Here is a 20,365-nt window from a genome sequence, read left to right as displayed (position 1 = left end):
AGCACACTGCCTTGGAGTGTGATGGAATCACCTCCATCTGATGTTTTTAAATAGAGGCTGCATGGCCATCTGTTGGGAGTGCTTTGATTGTGTGTTCATGAATGACATGCAGTTGGTCAGGGTGGCCCTTTTGGTCTCTTCCAACTCTATAATTCTAAGTTTTCCTTTAAACTATTATGGTTGAGAGCATTAACTTCCTTGCTTATTTCATTCCCTGTTCAGCCACAACCCAATACCTTGTTTATGGGTGGGGTGCAGGATGTTATTAGGGATATATATGGCTTTCAGTCAGGTTAGCATTGGTGATGTCAAGGTTTGCCTAGTGCCACTTGCTTCTCCTTTCTCCACAGTGCATCTGAAGAGAACAAAATTGTGCAAAGCAATGCAATACAAAACAACAGCATCTAGGCTGACACAGATTCAAATGACTTTATCAACAAATGTCCAGCAAACTGGACATAGTGGGCTTCTGAGGAATCCATTTCTTGCCTTCCACAGCCTACTACTTGAAGGTCCTTCATGATACCAAAGAGCTCAGTGAGAATAATAGTAACAGTAATAGTAATAATGTTTATTTATATTTTCCACCTCTCCCAAGGATTGGGGTGGGATTATATTGAGAAAATATACAATAATACAAATACAATTGATAAAACACTAATACTGAATTTACCACATTCCTATTAGTTCTCTAAAAACAGTTCATCAGACTCAATGACCCTTATCACACGGAGGTTTTTGCAACTCAGATCCAGAGTGACTGCGGGTTCAACGATGCAAATTCACGTTATAATGTGTTTTATCACACCTGGGCGGGATACAGACGGGCAAAAAGGGGTGTGTTCATGACGTCATGAAGGTATAGCCTTCAGACGGCCCTTACCTGAATGCCGCCATGAACACGCCACCCGCACGCCCCAAGCGGGAAGAAGCAGCATTAAAAAGGTGCTGCTTTTCCCCGCTTCTTTTCTGTATGATGCGCAGCTGCGCAGCTCCATCTGTAAGCTGCTGCACCGGTACGCCAGAATTGTTACGCTGCTAATTTAAGTTGCCCATTTAAAAGCTCCGTGTCTGCTGCGTCACATAATGAGTCGGGGTCCTGGAACATGCACAGTTTGCAGTCAGGCTTTAATTGCAGCGTCAGCTGCCATGCAGGTGTGGAAGCTGCAGCACAGCTGCAGTGCATTTTAAGACTCGTAACCCTAACCCTAACCCTAACCCTAACCCTAACCCTAACCCTAACCCTAACCCTAACCCTAACCCTAACCCTAGAGCAACATGTACGCATGCGCTGCTAGAATCGGGGAAAGTTTGGACTTTAAAGTGAACCCCTACACACATTCCTGTGCCATTTTCACCTAACAATAAAAAACCCCTAAAACTTTAAATATTTACATATGTACAAGGGAGGTGATGGGGGATGGCAGGGGGACAGCGGTGGCAGCGGCAACAGCTGTGGCTGTGCATTGCAGATTCAGCAAGAGCGTGGGGACCAAAGGAGAGGAGGCATCCATGATGCTGGTGACACTACCAACGTGCAAGCGGACAAGGATGCCAACACCAGCTGATCACCAGCTGGCAGGAGACCACCACTGTTCTTGGGCAGGGCGAGGGAAAAAGTTTTAAAGGGGCTTGGGCGCTTTAAATGTGCACATAAGCTTTATGCCGCCACTGCTAAGCGCCGCAGCTGCGCAGCTGCGCATCCGCCAGCTGGCAAAAGAAAAAAAAAGCCCCGTTTTTGGCCGCCCGTGCAGAAACTGCCTCTCTCTTTGCAGCGTCCTCCGAGGTGGAAGTCATTAGGAGAGAATGATGAAGAGACAGGAGGAGAGGGAGGTTTAAGCAAAGTGTTGAAGATGGAGAACAAACGCTGTGGGCGCCTCTCATTGGCGGAGATCAATTTCTCCAAAGACGTTCAACCACTCTAGAGCAGGACCGGAGAAACTGGATGATGGGGGTAAGCCAAGGCTGAGGCCTAGTCTTCGAGGAAGAAGTGCGTACAGAGACAGGGGCAAAGCGGTCAAGAGTCGAGGAAAGAGTGGAGTTAAATAAAGCCATTGCTGAGTCAGCAGAATCCCCAAGATTTAGGGAAGAGAGAGATGAATCCAGGGTCAGACCAAGATGGTTAGAGTCAACAGATTGAAGATCACGAAAATAGCGTTGAACAATGTGATGAGGAGGTGGAGTATAAGTAAGAGCAAAGGTGATTAAATGATGGTCAGATAGTGGAAAGTCAAGTGCCAGATAGTCAGAAATGGCACAGTTTGCACTCCTCATCTATTTCATCTACCGTATTTTCCGGTGTATAAGACGACTGGGTGTATAAGACGACCCCCAACTTTCCCAGTTAAAATATAGAGTTTGGGATAAACTCGCTGTATAAGACTACCCCTCTTCCAACGCACACCAAATAAAAATTTTAAAAATCAATTTGATTTCAATATGGTAATTTTAATTCAAATGCTTATGACATGCAGGTACTTAGCAGGAAAGCTTGTTGTATGCAAAGCCTGCTTGGATTGGTGAGCTCTCCCTGCCTGCCCAGCCCCCCCCCCCCCCCGTCTCCAAGATTTTATTCTATTGTACTTGTACAGCGGTCGCCACATATGGAGGGGATGCGGCTTTCATATGGTCGCCACATATGGAGGGGATACGGCCGTGACAATTTTGAGCTCCCCCCACCATATGCAGCGACTGCAGATTCTCCAGTCCAGCTTGGAAGTTTCAGCACCCACCCTATAAGATGATACCCGGCGTATAAGACGACCCCCGACTTTTGAGAAGATTTTCCAGGGTTAAAAAGTAGTCTTATACGCCAGAAAATACAGTACATCTCTCCTTCCCTTTGTAACAGTTGCCTTCTGTTAGGTTGCATCCATACTGGGGAAATAATCCGGTTTAACTCCACTTTAACTGTCCTGGCTCAGTGCTATGGAATTCTGGGAACTGTAGTGTCCTGAGACATTGAGCCTTCTCTGCCAGAGAGCTCTGGTGCCTCAGCAAACTAATAACTTATTATTTTCCAGTTTTTCCATGCACGCAAGCAGCCTTCTCCAGTGGTATCAGAAACAGCCACTTTCCCCCTCCTTGCCAGCAAGTTTTCTGTCCACGTTAAAACATGAATACATTCATTCCCCAGTAGCTCTCTGACCTTTCCCCAGCAGCATCGGAAACAAATGTATTTCCCCTCAGCAGCAATGGAAGCGGGGCGAAGGAGTACCGGAAGCAAATGGGGCAAAATTGCAGCACAGCATCATGGGAAATGTGGGACCTTGGAGGTTTGGGGAGGTGTACCAGGATGGAAGCAAAGTTGCATTCCACACCAGACCAATTTGGAGTGAAATCAAAGTGAGCTTGAATGAGAATTCTGTGAATTCACTTTTTTCCAAATTCATCGAAATGAGGAGTTATTTTGGATTCACTGCAGAAGTGCTACGGAAGGAGCGCCCATAGAAAGGAATCACGTGTGATAACACATCAAATTATTGCGTGAATTCGCATCATTGGACCTGCAGTCACGTCAGATTTGAGCTGCAAAAAGCTGCAAAAACCTACGTGTGATAAACACCAATGAAGGCATGAATGTACTGCTCTTCAGTGTCATCATAACCTAGAGTAAGCTGTAGGAAGGAATCTTAATCAGAGCTTGGAAGAAAGTTGTTTGTTACAAATCATGACTCAGGTCCTACTGGTAGCCCACCAAATTAGTTGGATTCATATAAGTGTGAACTCCCCATTGAATAATTGATTCAGTGGTCTACCCTAGTTTCTGCCTGGGACTGTGAACATGATTTAGGCCAATTAAGTAGTTGTAATTAATCCTGTCTTCCAATAATGTGGGTTTAACTACATTCCATTACATTTATACAGTAATTTAGTAAGGGATAACATCCTGAGAAATATCAGTCAGTCAGTCAGTCAACTTTTATTAGGCATAGAAAAACAACATGCATTTACAATAAAAATTTACAATAAAATTTACAATAAAATTTGCAATAAAAATTTACAATAAAACCTCAGGATTGTTATTCAAATTTAAGCCATAGTCTTGTTGCCTCCACCAGAAAATTGGCCATTAACTTGGTTATATGTGGGTTCCGATTTTCCAATAGGTATTCCACTGATAACCCATTTAAAGAGGTATTCATTTCCAATAACCATCTTAACAATTTTTCCCTCGGAATTATATACAATGGACAAAGCAATACAATGTGATGGAGAACATCTGGAGCTTGATCACAGTGACATATACAATTCAAAAATGGGGTCTGCAGATATCTGCCCCTGGTCACATTTGAGGGGTGTACATTCAATCTTGCAAACAAAAAGGCCTTCCTCGACACCAGCAGTGAAAGGGTTTGAAAATAATCCGGTAGCTTACCCTGCAATGGGGGGGGATGCCAAGCATCACCGAAGAACACACTCTGGGAGGAGTTGGATATGTCAGTTGATATTCTCTCTCTACAAGGCAGACCCTAATAGATTCAAGACATCCCTTTTCAGTTAATAAAAGGAGAGAATCCAAATTTAAACCTACAGAGATTAGTTTACTTTCATAAAATTTTGAAAGTATCATACGGTTCAAGGACTGGTTCGTACTGTGCCTTGCACCATTGCTTGGTGTTCTGTTGTCAGTGCTGAGAAGAAGGTGAATGAAAGAAAAGTGTGTTTCGTATCACAGGTCATTGGCTTCTAGCATTCAAGTTTTTGAGAGTACATACAAGTAATTATTTTCACATTTTGTTACTTCTGAGGAACCTAAAACTAAAGAGTAATTATTAAAAACTGTAATTATAATCATACAGGTTAAGTATCCCTTATATGGAATTCTGCACCAACATTAAGGACAGTGAGACTTGAGCATCCATGGATTTTGGTATCCAGGGGATGTGTGTGGGTGGAGGTCTGGAATGGATCCCCCATGGATGCTGAGGTCTGACTGTATTCCGAAAAAGAAAAAACAACAAGCAAACAAAACAAAATTCAAAACATTTCTGGGCCCAAGCATTTTGGATAAGGAAGACTCAACCTGTAATTAACTAAAGGGCAAGGGGCACTTGGAATGATAATTTATGTTTGAAAATAACTCTATGATCCAAAAGACTGCACCAAGGACAGTCCCTGAATCTTCCTAGGAATCTTGCATTCCTCCCACTGTTAATTAAATGACACCGCTCAGGAGGTTTGTATGATAGTGATTGTTGAATGTCATTGCTCATTGAATTCAAGGTGTTGGTTACCCTGCAGATTCCATGGCAGCAAACTGTGGGATGCAATATTTTGTGCACACAGATGGTCCACATTCTTCTGCAAGGCACGGTTGTAAATTGGAAGAAATGTCCCCTCCCCACATGACATTTCTATTTTTTCTCCTGCACTCTCATAAATAGCATTTTTAAATTGCACACCATGCACTAAATCTGGCTCATACACAGTGCAAGCATTGAATTAACATGACATGACCCAGAGATGCAAAGGGATTTCTTTCATTACCAGCATTTTAATGCAGGGGAGAACACAAGCCATGTTTCCAAGACAACCACCAATGCTAAGGGAGCTGGGCAGACTAAAGAGCAAGTTTTTCATCTGGAGAGAATCAGTTCAGATTATATTCTTTCAAAATGCACCTGTGAAATGTAAAACAAATCGCTACAGAAAATTAGCTAATGGGGGAAACACCAAGGGACTTCCCAATTATTCATACTGCAAGAAATGTGTAATTGTTAATAATCTTTTGTATGGAATCCAGTTATTATGTATCAAAAGCATTACAGACAAACCACCTCTTTCAAAATTAAAAGCAAATAATAGTGTGTTCTGTTTCCATCCAAACCAAAGTCAGTGCTGGCTACACTCAGATCTTGGCCATGGATCTGGAACAAACCACTGTATTACTTTCTTTACCTGTATCAGTTAGGGGAACAAGCAAAATATTTGGGCTGTGAAAATTACCTCCAGATTGCTCTCTAGGTGCCACATTTGATCATTTTTATCATTTTTATAAGAAAAAGAATATTTTAATGCATCAAAGAGTAGAAAACTGAATCATAAGTGTTGCATTCACTTTCACTAAAAAATGGCCTTGGAAAAGATCTGTGGATGTGCAGATTGTAATAGTATATTTTCTATCTCAGCAATTGTGGCGCAGTGGTTAAATGCCTGTACTGCAGTCATTCACTCAAAACCACAAGGTTGCGAGTTCAAGACCAGCAAAAGGGCCCAAGCTCGACTCAGGCTTGCATCCTTCCGAGGTCGCTAAAATGAGTACCCAGACTGTTGGGGGCAAATTAGCTTACTTGATAATTAGCTTACTTGCTGTTCACCGCTATGATCTTTGGAATAGCGGTATATAAATAAAACAAATTATTAAATTAATTATTATTCTCTGTCTATGTTAAGGAGTCACAGCCTCCGCTAATCAGACACCTCATGCGATGCAGAAGGAAATATAATAAAATAATAATAAAATTTTTATTTATATACCGCTTTTCTAAAAGTCAAAGTGGTTAACAACATGTGCATGTACAGTATAAAACCATCAAAATACAAAACATCATACAAAACATCAAAACATCAACTACAACAATAAAACCACATCTCATGCCAGCTCAACAGTGCTGATGAGGGGGGAGTATATTGGGAGTCAGGAGTCAGGGGTATGCCTTCTTGAAAAGGTGTGTTTTTAACCCCTTCTTAAATTGGTTCAGTGAGGTAGCTGAGCGGAGCTCATCAGGAAGCGAGTTCCAGAGGTTGGGGGCCGAGGTAGAGAAGGCCCTCCTGGTGGTAGTAACTAATCTGGCCTCCGGAACTCTTAACAATTGCTTCACGGTTGATCTGAGTGTGCAGGGCGGATTGTACGGAGAGAGGTGGTCCTCCAAGTACCCTGGGCCCAAGCCATTTAGGGCTTTATAGGTAATAACCAACACCTTGTATTGCACCCGGAAGCGAATAGGCAGCCAGTGAAGATCTTTAAGGACTGATGTTATGTGGCTGGTCCTAGGTGTATTAGTGACCAGTCTTGCCGCCATATTCTGCACCAATTGCAGCTTCCGGGTATGGTACAAGGGTTGCCCCATGTAGAGCGCATTGCAGAAATCCAATCGAGAGGTTACCAGAGCATGTACTACCGTTTCAAGGTCCCCCCGGCTCAGGTAGGGACGCAGCTGGCGTATCAGCCTAAGCTGGTAACAGGTGCTCCTGACCGTCGCATCCACCTGAGATGTAAGGTGGAGCAACGAATCAAGGAGCACCCCCAGACTGCGTACTGAGTTCTTCACGGGAAGCGTGATCCCGTTTAGAACAGGTGGAACCACCGCCATCCCCGGGCCAGGGGAACCTATCATGAGCACTTCCGTTTTCTCTGGATTCAGGCTGAGTCTGTTTTCCCTCATCCAGCCCATTACCGACTCCAGACAGGCAACGAGAGGAGAGATGCCATCCTTGGTCGCTGAATCAGTCGGAGAAGACTATTTGGGTGTCATCAGCGTACTGATAACCCCACGCCCCATGCCTCCGGATGATCTCTCCCAGCGGTTTCATGTAAATGTTAAAGAGCATGGGGGACAGAATGGCTCCTTGAGGGACCCCAGATGTAAAGGCCCTCTTGTCGGAGCACACGTCGTCCAGCTGCACCATCTGGAACCTCCCAGAGAGATAGGATCGGAACCACTGGAGCACAGTGTCCCCGATTCCCAGCTCCACTAGGCACTCCAGAAGGATACCATGGTCAATGGTATCGAAAGCTGCTAAGATGTCCAAGAGCACTAACAGGGACACGCTACCCCTGTCCATGCCCAGATGGAGATCATCGACCAAGGAGACCATGGCAGTCTCAACCCCATAGCCCACCCGAAAGCTGGTTTGAAATGGGTCTAGATAATCCGTTTCATCCAAGATTGATTGAAGCTGGATTGCAACTGCCCTCTCAATCACCTTCCCCAAAAATGGCAATAGCGATACTGGCCGATAATTGTTATGCATCAGGGGGTCAAGGGAGGGCTTTTTTAGCAATGGTTTTACAATGGCCAATTTCAAGCTGAAATGAAATTTTTATTATTGTGCTTGCAATATGTGTTTATACTATAGAATGAACCCTAGGATGTGTTACATATTTCTACTCACACAAAAGAAACCTCATAACTTGTATATAATAAAGTATTCATATTGAAAAAAGTGTGTGTGTGTGTGCAAGCGCCCGTGTGCACATGCATGCCGTCAGTTAATTGAAGGGTTTAACCAACTAAAACAAAGGCTGGAATCCTGTTGGTGTGCTATGTAGCTTTTTCTTGGATTGTACAGTAGTAGAAAGAGAAGGGAGACAAAATCTACTGTCTATGAGCAGCCTATTTCTCCAGTGCCTTTCTTTATGGACACAGCACCCTTCTGTTCTCCTATTACCATTACCCAGACCACTGAAATAACACCAGAGCAAAGTATCAACAGGATTCTGTCATAAGTGAAGCATACATTGCCCTTTCTAGTTAGCAGCAGCAGCAGGAATGTGCTGCTTTTGTGAGTTTTGGAGGGAGTGTGGGCAGTGGCACCCCTGAGGCTGGCGTCACCGGATGTGCGTGGGGGCAAACTGCCTTGTCTTCTTTCTAGCCAGCCAGCTGGCTGGCCACCCAAACCTCTACAGCCTCTCAAAAGGCCTTCAGGGTCTGGTGTGGCAACCATGCTGGGCTCTCAAGGAAAGCCCCTTCCGAAAAGGCCTTCAGGGTGGCTGTAGCTGTAACAGACCCTGAAGGCACTACCCCCCCCCCCACTACTCAGGCACCACTACTGAGCTGACACCTCTGAAGGGCCCATTTAGGGTCCAATGCAGCTGTTGGGCAAGTGGAAAAGTGCCTCCTCTCCCTTGCCCAGCAGCCATGCCAGTCCTTCTGGATGTAGCACTCCACCAGGTGACACCTCTCTGGGGTGTTACCTGGTGCAGTCCGCACCCCCTGCAGCCCCAAGTGATGCCACAGAGTATGGGACAGTTGTTGTTCTCAGGTGTGGAAAGGAAGATATAAGCAAATTCAGGTATTGGTAAGGAACCACAATAGAAAGAGAACTGGAGGTGCCAAAACCAAAAAACAAGCAGAATTTTTAACAGCTGAAAAGGTGGGACAATAGAGGATTAATCAGGACAGTCCCTGCCAAACTGTGACAGTTGGAGGACATTACATTGCAAGTTATGTTAGTCACCTAATGTGATCACAGTTGGTTTGAAACAGCTGTTGTAATCCAAATTTCAGAATTCTGCGCCGTTTAACATATTCTGAATAATATCAGCAAGTCCTGGCTACTAGAATTTCCTAGATGACTGCCATCTAGTTAGAATAAATGAAAACTTAATGTTACAAGCTGCTAGACTTGCAAAGGAAAATGTATTACTATAATATGAATCTCTCCTAATGAGATGTGGGTTAGTTTTACTAATACATTGCTTAAATGCTGTATTGGTTTTCCCAGCACAAACAATTCTGAAAAGGCACTTAATCATTCAGCCTGAGCTTAATGTGCATCCATTCACTAAATCAACTAAATTGCTCTGCCTGTGGAGTGCTGATTTAAAATGTAATGTAAAAGTTTAATTTTACTATTGGTTGTATTTTATGTGATTGTCTTCTCTGCCTTTGTCATGTCCTGCTTTCTTTCCCCACCCATTCCTGTAGAATGGCATGGTTAATCTCAACAGAGATTCTTTTTTCTGCATAGCAGTGGTTTTCAGAAAAGTAGCCATTTTAATCTCTTGCAGAATAAAAAGGAGAAAGGAGGGAGGAAGAAAGAGGAATGTAGCAGCCCCTTTAAGACTAATGGGTTTTAATTTTTTGCATGAACTTTCATGGATATAAATCCAAATGTGTTTATAAAACTAGTTAGTCTTAAAGGTGCTGCTTCATTCCTTTCCCCACATCCAGTTATCATTTTTATGCTTTCTGCATGACACTAAATAGTATTTTACTTAGGTTTTCTAAGATTTATTTGTATTTTAAGATGCCCATGTAGGGATGCCATATCCCGCCTGTAGGTGGGGCAATCCCACTTTTGGCAGTGCCGGGACGGTCCCGGTCCGGTTTCGCGCCAAAACCGGGACTGCCCCGGCTGCGGCCACCTCCGCCCCCGCGCGCACCTTTTTTGTGGCCACGGGGTCCTCCAAGGCTGGAGCTCGGACCACGGAGAGCCCTCCTGGGCCCCGGCGAGGCCTTGGAGGGCTCTCCGCGGTCGGAGCTCCAGCTGCGGAGACACTCCCTCCAGGTCCCCGGGGGGGGGGCTACATATAAAAATGTAGGACTTTTATAAAAGTCCTACATTTTGATATGTTGTCCTACATTTGTCCCGGTTTGGAGGTCTTCATTTATGGCAACCCTATGCCCATGGGAAGTTGAGATGAAAGCTATTGGTAAGAGAAAGAAAGAGAAGACGTCACTAAAGACAGGTGGCATACCAATTAAATAAATAATAACAATAATAGTCCTCTGTGCCATACCCCAGACTGTTCCTAAGGGCCCTCCAATGCCACCCAAGTACTAACCAGACCTGCTTAGCTACTAGGATCAGACAAGGATCCTCCAGTCCCTAGAGAGTAGAATTCAAACTCAAAATATTTTTCAAGGAAACATGTAACAGTTACAATAGTTGAGAAGATGATGTAAAACTACAACAATAATAACAATTCTCCAAAAGAAAAAAAAGTGATGAATTTCACTGGAGTGGGACCAATAACAACTCACACATTATGTCTCTCACGTTTCCCCTCCTGAACTGCAAATGAAAAATAAATGTCACCTGAAAGTCACTAACAATCCAAATCAGCTGAAGGGGTTCTTGCAAAAGGAAGAGCAATGAGGGCTTTGGTTAATTACAAAAAGTATTTGAGAAAGAATGCTAAATGGTGCTAGGAATCATTGCCAGATGCCACCTTATGCTGAATTATTCTTCTGATAAATTTCCTATCCTATCATCAAACAAAACATCAGATAATGGTTTAACAATAGTTAAATAATAGCCAATTAAATTTACCATAGGGAGTTCGTATTCTTTCATATCAGCAAAAGTACTTGACTTCACATGGGTTAGAATAGCTTTTTGCTTAGTATACCAGTGTTGAACAGCTTACAGAATTGAACACACTGTGGAGGGCTGACGATTCGCTGCTGTTGTTGTCGTCATTGTTGTTGAGTGCCTTCAAATAATTTTTAACTTATGGTGACTGTAAGGCAGACCTATCATGGGGTTTTCTTGGTGACTTTGCATCAGAGGAGGTTTGCCATTGCCATCTGCTGAGGCTGAGAGAGTGTGACTTGCCCAAGGTCACCCAGTGAGTTTCATCGCTGAGTGAGGAATTGAACGCTGGCTTCCAAAGTCGCTGTAACACTCAAGCCACTATGCCATGGTGGCTCTCTATACTGTATGATTAAAACACATGGACTCATCTGAATTAATTAAAATAATTTTTTAAAAATAAATTGCATGAGCAAAGTTAATGCTCACAAAGTTCCAGCTACACATATTTCTCAAACTGGGATGGTCAGGAAACTACAACCAGAATCCTGTTGGTCCACAATGATAGACAAGAGCATTTTTTTTTTAGTTGCATAACAGAGGCAAGAGAAGGCCAACAAAATCTGAGTAGCTTTATTTCCTTCAAAACTGTTGTGTCTATGAACTCTTTCCTCCTGCCACCACCAATTACACAAGTAGAGTTATGCCAGCATAGTGCTGCAACAGGATTCTGGCCTGAATTTACCGCTCAAATGCCAATGTAGTGATATACATGTCAGTAGCATGACACTACTGTTCTATACACACTTAGCTACTACACAGAGTCTTAGCTCTGAGTAAATATGGATATGATTTGTTTCCGTTTGATATTTAAAACATAGATATATGGGTGGGATCCTGAGTGTGACATAAGCAACAGCAAATTGGGGTTACATGTGCATAAATGTTTTCCTAGAGATATGAAATATCATTACCTCCTTGTACAATGTCCTCTCCCCAGACAGTTTCCTACCCCAAGAGTGTTGCCATGGCCATTTGCTGAACAAGGAAGAGAGAGGGAACCAGGCAGTGCTCATCTGGGCTGTGGTTCTGCAGTCACTGGAGATCCAGGTGGCCAATCTCAGTTCTCTTCCCACTCCAACAGGACTGTAGTGAAGTGCTGTTTCGTTGCTTTCTCCTCCCTCCTCCCAGTTACTAAGTGGTCATGACAATACCTGCAGGGCTGGCAAGTGACCTGCCTTGGAGAGGTAGATGCAGCCCAGAACACTGATGTCATTTCATTTCTGAATAGTTGTCAACCTTATTACCTTGTATTGTTGCTTAAGAATTTTTTGTGACAGCCCAGCAAATTTGGTCCCCATCTCAAAATACAGATATTTGTATATCACAGATTGTGAACTCTGCCATGTGACATATTAAAAACAACAACACACAATGCCAAAATAAGTGAGATCTGCCCCTACCTGTTTATTTCTGGTGACACATAGGAAAACAGGAAAATGGCACTTTTTCCAGAATTTGCTGTGACAGCTATACATTGCTTCATAATAATGATGGCCACGCGGACACTATCGCTTATAATATCATTTGTTTGCCTCTTGACTTTTCCTTGCCCTCTATCCTTGCAATAAGGATAAGTTTCAAATTGCTGCTGCAAATGCATTTCTCATTAATTCATACTGCAGTTTTAATTTATGGTTCTTATTCTATCCATGCCAGACTATGTTAATGGCATAAATTGTTTTAGTTTATATGGGAAGCTGCCAAATAGGCTGCTTAGATTTTTAATTACTTCACATAATGTTGGAAGCTACTAATAATATCTGACAGCAGAGTGGTTATTGCAGAACTGATCATAGGAATACCAAAATAAATCAAGTGGAAGAGCAGTGACACAATCAGCTTCAGCATTTTTATGTCAGACTTTGTAAGACCCATGTTAGAGCTCAAACTGAATTTCAACACTGGCACACTATCTAAACTTCCCACTTTCTCTGTATATTGAGAACATTCACACTTTCTGCATCAAGTGGATCCTGTCATCTTTCTTACCAGACCCCACAAAATGAAAAGTTCCAGCCTGCTATCACATAGACATGTAAATTTGATACAAGAAAACATTTCATTCTTCTTCATATTTGAAAAAACTGTCAGAAAGCTAAATTTAGTAGCAGAAAACATGTGAGGTTAAACTCCGGAGCATCTGCAGGTTTCCTATTTATGCCAAGGTAAAACAGGAGATGGGCATAGGAGAAAAATGGGATTGTGGCAGCACAATGGGTGCTTTCAGTCAAGATTTTTTGAACCAATGTCTCCTAGAGCTATTAAGTACAGTAGGCCCTTGGTATCTGCTGGGGTTTGGTTCCAGCCCACCCATGGATACCATAATATGTTGGTGCTCAAGTCTCATTAAGAACAATGACACAGTGAAATGGTGTCCCTCATATACTATGGCATAATCAAGATTTGCTTTTTGGAATATATATACATATATAATATTTTCAAGTCATGGATGGCTGAATCTTTGGATAAAGAATCCATGGATATGGAGGTCCGACTGTAATTCATCTTGCACTGTAAACTATGAGAAGAATTGCAATTAACTTTCTACACTATTAGGAGATATTGCACATTCCCCATAACATTCTTCCCAACACTAGTGTTCTTATCATGATTTCCCCATTTCTGGTGACCCTTGGCGACCTACTGGGCAGCTGAACCCATCACATCTCAACTCACACTCATTGGGCACCATCTTTATCACCCTTTTATTTATTTAAATAAATATTTTAGGCAATGCTAAAACGCCTTTCCAGTCATAGATTTGTATACACACACACATAAAAAGATCACTTAATGAAAGAGTGTTGTAGTGCTGCGTAAATGCATTATCCTTGTTCCCTTTGAATCAACAGTGGCAGATATAGATAAAGGGTCTTGACTGCAATATGCAGTATATTGCCATCTTCTAACATGTATTTATTTATGACTGCAAATTTAGCAACTATTGCTAAAATGCATGGCTGTGTGGTCAAAGTGAACTTTAATTTTAATTTTCTTCCCTCACTAATTTGCTCAACAGACATTAGTTTCTCTTACGTACCAGCAGGTGTCAGACTTATACAAAATAGACCTAACAGCAAAATTGCACTCCACCCCTTCTTTTACATAAATACTCTTTTATATAAAACTTTTATACTTAGTGCATGACAAACTCCAGTTTGATAGGGTCAATTAGGATCACGCTAGGGTAAGAGTCTATGTTTCATTCATAGGATACATTTAGATTTCAGAGTTGGTATATGGCATTTTTTTAATAGCTCAGAAGAGTGACCTGAGTCAGATGTTCCAGCAGAAAATGCAAGCTATGCTTGGTTATAATTTCAGGAAAATATGCTCATGGAGGACTCTAATGTTTACTTCCTCATTTACAAAGTTGGTTAATTTTAATCAGCTATGCATAGCCGACTATAGATTTCCCTTATCTTTCCAGATCCACCCCATTTCTTTACAGCCACTACACATTGTTCCTGAAAGCACCAACTGTAATTTAAAGCTGAGCTGAATTTCTCAGAAAAGAATGATCTAATAATGTTTTAATCTGAATTTGATTCAAACAGAAGGAATCAGGTGCAGGCTTTGATAAGACCATTTTTATACCTTGCTTGTGAGATGTAATATGGCTAACCTTTTGATTTTTTAAAATTATTTTTGCCCTGATAAACACAACAGTAATAGTCTCCACATGTAGATCTAAGTTCACTGGTTCCCTTATGTTCCATTCCTCCATGTACTATGAAAATTGAAATAACAGCCTGGGTATCCTCCCCCTTTTCTTTCCAGAATACCCTTGTTCTTGATTGATTCAAGAAAGCAGCAATTGTACAGACTAGTTAGTTTTTATATTTTACTTATATGCCATCTTTCTTCTATATTGGACCTAAGGCAGCTCACAAAAGTATACAATTCTCTCCCAATGAAGACAATTGTAATTAGTATAGAAAGAGGCTCAAGCTATGTCTCTCTGTCAGACTCATATTGCCTTGGTTATATCCCGCTGGACTCCTGTAATGGGCTCTACATAGGGCTACCTTTGAAATGTATTTGGAAAATTCAGCTGGTTCAAAGAGCTACTGCCAGGCTGTTAACAGGGGCAGATTACAGAGACCATACAGCCAGGGCCGGCTCATCGATATAGGTGCACCACCATTAAGGGCAAAAGTCCCTCCCCTCCCCTCCTCTCCGAGTCTCCCCTGCCATGTTAAAGTTTAGCCTGCTTAGCCATGCTGTAGCCATGTTGGGAGCTTGGATGGAAGGGAAGGGAAGTAAGCAACTGTAGACAATTGTTTTGTGTGAACCAAGAATTATACAGTGTGAATAATATAGTGTCTGGCTTTTCATGGGAATGGAATATGAAGAAATGAGGGAGTGAATCTGGAGGAGTAGAGAAGTGAAATTTAGCTTGTTAACTCAGATCTGGCAAAGGTTTTTCTATGGTGCTGATCTTTTCAGTACTCTTCCTGCTTTCCTCCATGAGCTAGACAAAGACGGGGTATTACAGTTGTGGCCCCAGAGCTCTCTTCCATGACCTGCTAGCAGTGAGCTCTTCCAGACTTTTCTACATGCCTCTCCTCTAGTCTTATTGTTTCTCACTTATCTTTTTAAAGATCTTCATAGAGTATTCAATAAATTTCCATTAATCACTATTACTATTCCTTCTACACTTAGTTATTTATCTTTCTCCTCCTTTATGACACATAATCACAATTTTTATTTGTATCCCTATCTCATCTATGTTAAATGTTTAAGGTTAATTGATCATTTGTATGTACAGCGCTGTGTACATTTACAGCACTATAAAAATAAACTATAATAATAAATTAATATTCTTGTTTTAAACTCTGTTTCTCATGTCTAAACAAGGGTTTTGTAATCTCATTTGAAATTTATTAAACTAGACCATTTTATTTTCCGATATGTTACCACTGGTCTCCATTCTTCTTCTACTTTTTCAGAAGATTTATCCTTCAGTCCGAAAATATTTTCCTCCATTTCCATCATATCTGCCAGTTTAATTATCAGTTGTTAATGTTATCGTCCACTTTCTGTTTTTGTCCTACAAAATCCATGCTGTTGTTATCATGCATAAAATCAATCTCCAATTTTCTTTTTCAAATTTTCCCTCCAATCCATACTTATATTTATAAATATAAATTAATATATAATATTAATATATAATACATTTATGACATATAATTATAAATGTATAAATCAGGGCTTGCCTCTTATAAAGATAGTGCATAGAGAGTGACTTCACAACTTCAAATGCTGGAATGGTCTCTTCACTCTGTATGTCTACAAAAGGAAGGAAAGAACTATGACTCTTTTCTCCATGACTATACTCTTCACTTTGTTTCTCCTTAAAATATAGTTGAGGAATGTAATGTGTGAAATTATTTAACTATATTGGGCTGTCATCAGCAAGGATGGACAGTGCACCACATAATGACATATCGGCATATAGTAATAAAATAGATTCTATGATTCTAAGAACTGGTAAGGAGATATGGAGAGCTGATCTATGACAGCTCCATGTCTTTCACAATGTCTCATTCCATCCAAAGATCTTCCACTTTAAACTGAATACCTAATTAAGAAATAAACATTTAATGCTCTTTAAACATGTTCTAGAGAAATACCTAAGTGAAAAAAGAGCCAAGAAATTCAATTTAGGTTTACACACACAAAAACAGAAGCTTCAATCCAGAGGTGCAGATGAGCAATTTCTACTGCTACTGAAAAATGTTCTCAAGCAGAAAGGCAAAGATTAGTTGATCTGCCTACTCAGCGAAGGGAGGAAGCCAGAATACATTCACACAGCAATAGTGTGATTGCAGCCTGCACTTGTACTTGTGAATACCTGGAATTATCTGAATTGCCCGAATAACAGAGGTGCATTTTTTAAACAGTGAGGGAAATGTACCAAACTATACTCTGAGATTTGTTAAATATTAATTTGCCATTTCAGAAATTAAACACGTGTCTCTTTTAAGAAGATCCATAGCTTTTAATTATGCAGTATAACTCAACCCTCTCTGGATTTTAAACTGCATCCATTTGTGTGATTTTTTTTGACAGTTGTCTTACTTCATTAAAACTCACCAAATATTTTAAAGTGTGAATCCTTCTAGGTAAAATATCTCTTCTATACTTTCATCTTTGATTTTAACACTTCTGTGGTTCTGGTTTTAGTCTCGAGCCTATATTATTGTGTTGAACTTACTTTGAAGTAAGCAGAACTTTACTCAGTGGGGTTTATTTGTGACAATATATAGGCCAGAAGCCAACTGTTAGTCCAAACTGGAATAAATTAATTGAATTAGTCAACCTTAACGTAAGTGATGACTTTAACATGAGATATTTTTATGCAGTTCTCCTGCAAATATTCTGTTGTGGCAAAAACAATAAATTCCACATTTTGTTCTATCTGAATTTGTGGGATAATCTATAATGTTGCTTCTGTATCCATCTTAACAGAAGGAGTTATGCCTTCTCATAATGTGGCCGAAGTACAACAGTCTCAGTTTAGTCATCCTGGTTTTTAGGGATAGTTCAGGTTTGAGTTGTTCTAAAATTCATTTATTTCTCTTTTTGCCAATCTAGGATATCCACAGAACTATCCTCCAGCACCACATTTCAAATGAGCTGACTAGCCTTACAAAAAAAAAGCTTCCATATATGCCAATGGGAACCTTCCCCAGCAGTAACTGAAAAACTGGAGAGAGTCTGTTAGTGTCAGGATCACAGCTGGGGAGGGTACTGCCATTGGTACAACTGAAGTCAAATATTGCAAGTTTGTTCTTGCATTCGCTTTGATTTTTTTTCAGCTAAGTCTTGCCATAACCTTGTACCACATGGCAGTTGCCACTATGGTCCCAAATACACTGCAAAAATAATACAGTTTGAGACCCCTTTAACTGCCTGGGCTCAGTATTAGGGAATCCTGAGAATTGTAGTTTATTGTGGCACCAGACCTCTTCTACAGAGAAGGCTAAAACTACAGTTCCCAGAATCCCCTAATATTGAGCCAGGGCAGTCTCAAACTGGATTATTTCTGTAGTATGTTTTGGACCTATGATTTGGTACTAACTATAAGACAGAGATCTTTCCTTTGCAAAATAAAGTAGCTGCATATAACCATCCTTATGCTTCGAGGGTTTGTGACAGATGTTTAGATGGAACTAGTTCAGCTGCTTTTTCATTTCATCAAATTTTTAACTAACATCTGCAGGATGATGTGTCCTGTCAGCACCTATTATCTGTACTGGATCTTTCTTCCAGGTTTGCAGCAGAAATGCTGGTATTCTTCTTGTCTTTTTAAAATAGCAAACATTTGTTTTAATAACAAACAAATGAATTAAGCAAAATCTTTAAATAAAGCAAAATCACCTCTAGAAGAAATGTAGACAAAAAGACAAAAAGGTTGTGGGGAAACCTGCTAGGAGCAGCTTTATCATGGATCTGTCCAAAATGCTGTGTACTGATGTCTTTTATCTGCATAATTCTCTCTGCGTGTATGCAGCTCTTTCTCTCTCTCTACTTTTGCAGTGAACTGAAATGAAAATACCTACCTTGTGTGCATTCCTATCCACCAGGTAGGAAACACTGAGATAGAGCAAAAGCATCAACAGCAAGAGACACCAGTTATCAAATGATTTGTTTATTCCATTATTACTTCCTAATACTTCTAACACAGCTTTCTCAAACCTGGTGCCCTCCATATGTTTTAGAGCTACACATATGACTCCTCGCCATTGATTGTGTGGGCTTCTGGGAGTTGTAATCGAAAAGGCACCAACCTGAAGGAAAGTTGTTCAAATATTTATGGACAAGTGGAAGGCATTTATGTTCTATGCTGCTCAGGGCTGCAGGAACCCTCCGTACATTGTTCCAGTAACACTTCAAGGAGATGTGTGAGGCAGCCATTCATTCTAGGACAGGTATAGATAACAGCACAGCATGTAGGCTTCAAGATCATTTTTGACAATTCCTGGCCTCTCCCAGTACCCCACAGTTTTTTTTAAAAAAATGAACGAAATATTGTCCTCCACAAATGAAAAGTCGTAGGACTCCCTTGCCTTCCATGGCTGGATGAGGGAAAACAAACTCAAACTGAATCCAGAGAAAACAGAGGTACTCGTGATAGGTACCCCAAGTCCGGACAGGGTAATTTGCCATCCAGTCCTGGATGGGGTCACACTTCCCCTAAAGGACAATATTCGCAGTTTGGGAGTACTCCTGGATTCATCCTTACAGTTATCATCCCAGGTGGATACGATGACCAGGAGTGCTTGGTACCAGCTTCGGCTGATACGCCAATTGCACCCCTGTCTGGACCGAAAGGACCTTGAAACTGTTGTACACGCATTGGTAACCTCTCGTTTAGATTTCTGTAATGCGCTCTACATGGGGCTACCTTTGTACCAAGTTCGGAAGCTTCAGTTAGTTCAAAACGCTGCAGCCAGATTGATCATGGGGACACCTAGATCGGACCATATTACACCAGTATTAAAATCTTTACACTGGCTGCCAATTAGCTTCCGAGCCCAATACAAAGTGTTGGTTATTACCTTTAAAGCCCTACATAGCTTGGGCCCGAGTTACTTGAGGGAATGCCTCTCCCTAAACAATCTGCCCTGCACTTTCAGAACAACTGGGAAGCTCCTACTTGAACATCCCAAAGTGAGATTAATAACCACTCACCAAAGAGCATTTACAGCTACGGCCCCAACGCTCTGGAATAATCTCCCGGAAGAGATTCGACTTATCTCCACTCTAGATGCTTTTCAAAAGGCACTGAAAACCCATCTCTTCCAGAAAGCATACCCCCCTGACCCTCTATAAGGGAAACCACCCCAAATATATATATCTATCTCAGGACGTTTTTTAAATTGTATGTTTTAAAAGTATGTGTTACTTTATGAGTTGATTTTAAATGATTGTAATTGTGATGTATCTTTGTCTTGATACTGGCTGTAATCCCGCCTCGATCCGTAGGGAGAGGCGGGAAAATATAAATAAAATATTTATTATTATATAATTATTAAAATCATTTCTAGCTCTGGTGTGGCAGAAAGCAATTGCTAGGGAAATTTAACCTGCCAAACCTCCAAAGCTGCCACAACTGCCATAGGGCATCTCATTGCTCTATGCAATACAGGAAATTCATTTAATTATTTAATTTGATTTATATGCCACCTTTCTCCCAGACAGAGACCCAAGGCGGATCACAGATAAAAAAAAAATGAGAGCAGCTGCCTCACCCCACTTTCTTGTCTGTTTTAAAGAAAGTTGTTATTGGATTTTTCAACTTTCCAGTTAA

Source organism: Sceloporus occidentalis, unplaced genomic scaffold, assembly GCF_023333645.1.
Source record: "Sceloporus occidentalis isolate IW3139 unplaced genomic scaffold, rSceOcc1.0.p SCAF_4, whole genome shotgun sequence".
NCBI lineage: Eukaryota > Metazoa > Chordata > Lepidosauria > Squamata > Phrynosomatidae > Sceloporus > Sceloporus occidentalis.
The sequence above is the reverse complement of the archived record's forward strand: the minus strand, read 5'-3'. Positions refer to the sequence as shown.